At 40.8% G+C, this 4,191-nt stretch overlaps 1 long non-coding RNA gene across 1 annotated transcript; it reads right to left on the bottom strand.

The window, feature by feature from the left end:
- Window positions 1-236: 236 nt before the first annotated feature.
- On the bottom strand, window positions 237-1,549 carry LOC143686006 (uncharacterized). The gene is made up of 3 exons (XR_013176848.1): window positions 1,349-1,549; window positions 790-890; window positions 237-457 (listed from the first exon to the last, which is right to left on the bottom strand). It is a non-coding gene; the product is annotated as an uncharacterized LOC143686006 (long non-coding RNA).
- Window positions 1,550-4,191: the final 2,642 nt, after the last annotated feature.

The raw sequence follows: 4,191 nt of genomic DNA, 5'->3' as shown, positions 1-4,191 counted from the left end.
CTCCCAATTAACATGTTCCTAAGTATCAAGGATAGTGCAGATTGGAATGCACTTCTGATTTGATTTCCATGTTCTAGGGATGGAGGGCAATACAGATAGGGTGGAAAAGGAGAGAAATAACTAAAAGGAAAACTACTACCAAGGATCTTGGTTACAAGTTTAATAGCGAAGCAGAACAAAGACATTTGAAGCAATTAGGAGTACATTATAATACAATATATAATTAGGTACTAAATTATATGGCACAGAGATTGAAGAAAGCTTTATGTTCTGCAAGGGCCTGGAAGTCTTTAAGGAGGGGGTTAGACACATGAGTGGCCTCAAATCTTGACAGACATGAATTATTGAGGAGATGGGATCTTCTATGTGTTATGAATTGCTTGAACATTTGGTGTGGCTATGGAGTCACACATCCTTGAGGAACTTACTTGAACTCTGCAAGTCTCAGCTTTTTCATCTATAAAATGGGAATAAAATACCTATTTTGGGGAGTGGGCTTGCCTGAAAAGACATACTCAATCACAACTGGAGGAGTGAAATTGAGCTCCTCGTACAAAAAACAAGAACAGGGAGTCAATGAGTGTATGTTTTGCTGCCATTTGCTTTATTGTAGGTCCCATAAGACTAAGCCCTCTTGCAGCCCAAACACCCATACTGCTAAATTGGAACCACCTAATGACAACTAACTGAGGTATTCCTTTTACCTGAGGATATTTAGTCTTCCCCTTTCCCCTCATTTATATATGAGATTATGTAGTTTTTGTGTGCCTTTGTTACATTGATGCTCACCTTAGGAGGTGGGTGAGGAAGACCCAGATGACATCATTGGTGTCAGAATATGGAAGGAGCCAAAATCCATCTGGAAACCTTTTACGGTTCATGGGCAGGTGCTATAATATGACCAACATACATAAGAAAAAGGTAGAATTACATGAATGACTGATGAAGCTTGCTTGGCAGACTCATTCTTTCCTTCTCTCCTGATATCTCTTAGCAAGGGATATAAGCCTGGAGACAAATTTAGAGTGATCTATGAAGAGATACATGAGGGAGCATAAATTGGAAGGAGAAATATTTCAGATTGGTGTGCTAGATTGAATTATGTCCACCCCAAAAGATTTGTTCTTAATCTTAATCTATGTTCCTGTGTGTGTGAACTCATTTGTAAATAGGACCTTGGAAAATCCTATTTAGTTGTGGCCAAATTGAATGAAGTCAGGCCTTTATCCATATAACTGTAGGCCTTTTTTAACAGAGGAAATTTAGACACAGCCAGAGTAGCCAGAAGCCAGAAGAGCAAATACAAGGAGAGGGAGATTGTCATGTCATGGGAGGTAGAGACACAAACCAAGGAACTCCAGGCATTGCAGTAAACCAGCACCAGAATGCTGTAGACTTCATGGAGGATGCAGGACTTGACCAAGGCCTTGAATTTGGATTTCTGGCCTCCAAAACCATGGGTTAATAAATGCTTGTTGTTTAAGCCAACCAGTTGTGTGGTATTTGTCATAGCAGCCCCGGCACACTAGACAGGTGGCTTGAGATGTCTCATTGCCCACTCTCATAATGGAGGTTAGCACCATGGAGACAATAAAGGTTCTGAAGATTATGACAATCAGATCAATCTTGATCTTTCTCTCATAATTCAGGGCCCCCAAGGGGCACTGGCTACTAAAAGGAGGGAAGAAGGCTTTTAGTAGAGGAAAAACATACATTTATGATTATAGTGATTGGTTAAATGAAATTGGGATGTAAAATATCTGCCTTAGAGCCTAGAACTCAGTAGACATGTAATAAATGGGCATTCCCTCCCCTAGAATGGAGTTTTTTTCTATGATATCTGTGATTTACTTGAAACCAAGGTGAACCAGAACGACCACTAGTTTCCATTGATTCTTTGACCCTGACTGTGACTTCAGACCTATACGTGGAAGAGAAGGGCCTTCCTTGATGTAGAGACCCTGCCTGGATAAGAGAAGGATGGGGTTTAAGGGTAGGGAGAGAGTTTATTGGACCCACTGTCAGTCGTTAAAGGATAAGCAGAAAGCTCTGGGTCACTGCAAATCATTTAAGAAAAGGAGTGAGGGATGTAAAGACCATCAAAGGATTCTAGAATCTTGGATACTTTTCCTTATTAACTTGTGGATTCCTGCTGTGTTTCTATCATGAACAAAAGAAAAATTCCAAATATTAAGGTTTCACTTGCCAGTTTTCAGAGATAGTATGAATGGGAGACAGCTGATATGTCTGTGTCCCATTCTGCCTTACAGTACTCTGAAGGAGAGAAACCCAAGAGTGGTAGTAACAGCCATACAGAAGAGAGAAAGTAGCTTGAATCCCTGGGGTTGTAGAGAAGAAAGACAATGTACAGTGGCATCAAGGCAGGACATCGTGTTAAGATTCTTACTCAGGAGCTGTCTTTTGACTTTTTAATTTCACGTGCATAAACATAAGATGGTATTATATAGCATCTAACCTCCAATCCAAAGCAGAAATATTTATTCTAGAATCACGAAAGGGAGGAAGATTCTGCTTGAATATATCTAACAGAGAACATTTCTGCATATCCTCAGGCAACTCCTTCTATAACTGAGTTTTTAAGTTATATTCTACTTGTTAAAAAAGCTCTTCCTTACATTAACTATATGTTCCTCGGATTTTATCTTGGCTTACAGGGAAGGTCTTATGACATCACGACGTCTTTTTAAGACTTCTAGATCTTCCCCCTTGTCATCTCATTAGTAACGTGTCATCATGTCTCTTGATTATTATTCAAGGAAGAGGAAGTAGGGGTGACCCTCTTTCTCAGGCATGAACTTCCTGCTCTCCTTTTCTCCTTTTTCCTTACACAAATAAAACAAGGGCCTTTACCTGTCCTCAGCAGGAGGGTCATGGGGAGATGAGTCCCAGTTGGGCCTGAAAACAATCTTTTATACTTCCATCTCTAACAGATAAGCATCTGGTATTTTTCTTATATCATCCTCATGGTATTATAGAACACATTTGAATTTCAAAAGCAAGTCCCTAGGGATTTGGCTGTCCTTTAAAAATATACTGATGATCCTGTATTTATATTTGAACATAAATTATATGGTGCCTCCCCTCATCCCTAGTCTCCTGTTCTGGAGACATGCCCATTAACCACTAAGTAGTGGAGGATTTTTTCCCCACTAGAAATAGACTGTAAAAGCGCTGCTTCGATGAACTCTCCTGGCTCGCATGGATTCAGCATCTCTACATCCACAGAGCCCCTGCCTCAGTTCAAGACTGGGTTAAGCTCTGGGCTGTTCAAATGAGCAGGACATAACCCCTTCCTTCCAGGGACTTTTAGGGTAGAGTGATAAAGTTATTATTGCTATTATTTTTAACCTTTTCCTGGCCTGTAGTGAAAAAGAGCCCTGGGAAAGTTTTTGGTCAGAGAAATGTCTACTCCCTGCTTTAATTCAGGAGCTGTCAGTGTTTATGCATATGTGAGCACTTAGCTCCATTTGCATCCACATCAGACTCCTCCCTGCTGACAGCAGGCCTGTCTCTCAGAGGGATGCAGAGGTAATTATCCTTTCAGAAGAGCATGGCACACTGTCAGGATTTTGTTCCAGAAGAGAGAAAAGTTCCAGAAACCAGCTTGAAGAGGGGAAGGGAAGGAAAGTGAGGGGAACAGGGCTTCCTGCTCTGTTGACTTGGGACCACCCCTCTTTGGAGTAGCTGCAAACCTTCCCTCAAGTCCCTTCCAGCCTCTTTTATGTCTTTTTCCATTTTGCCCTCTCTTTTCTTGTCTCTTAATGCTGTTGTGGGAGCTGAATAAAGGAGGGGGCAAAAGACATAGTATTCCATTGTAATCAATATAAAAGAGATCATTGTAGTTATTTCTTCTCAGCATCTCAACTCGTCTCCAGATCCCTGTTTCTAACCTCAAGAGAACGAAGACTTACAGGGCTGGTTAAGAGTCTTCTTTTTAGTGTGTTTGTACCACCTCCACCCCCCTGATATAGAAATAACAGAGTCAAGTTTTTTTCTGCTTCTTTATTTTTTTATTTTACCTAGTTACTCTAGTAAAGAGGTATCAAAATACAGTCGGTTTTGTGAGTGTGGGGAAAGATGGTACCCTTCACAATTCCTGGCTTCCCATACCACTCAAGAAAATCTAAACACTGGGGACCTAGAAAGGACAGATACATCTGGAACTAGTAA

This window comes from Tamandua tetradactyla, chromosome 6 (assembly GCF_023851605.1).
Source record: "Tamandua tetradactyla isolate mTamTet1 chromosome 6, mTamTet1.pri, whole genome shotgun sequence".
Classification (NCBI taxonomy): domain Eukaryota; kingdom Metazoa; phylum Chordata; class Mammalia; order Pilosa; family Myrmecophagidae; genus Tamandua; species Tamandua tetradactyla.
Note: the sequence above shows the minus strand (reverse complement) of the source record. Positions and strands in the feature narration are given on the sequence as shown.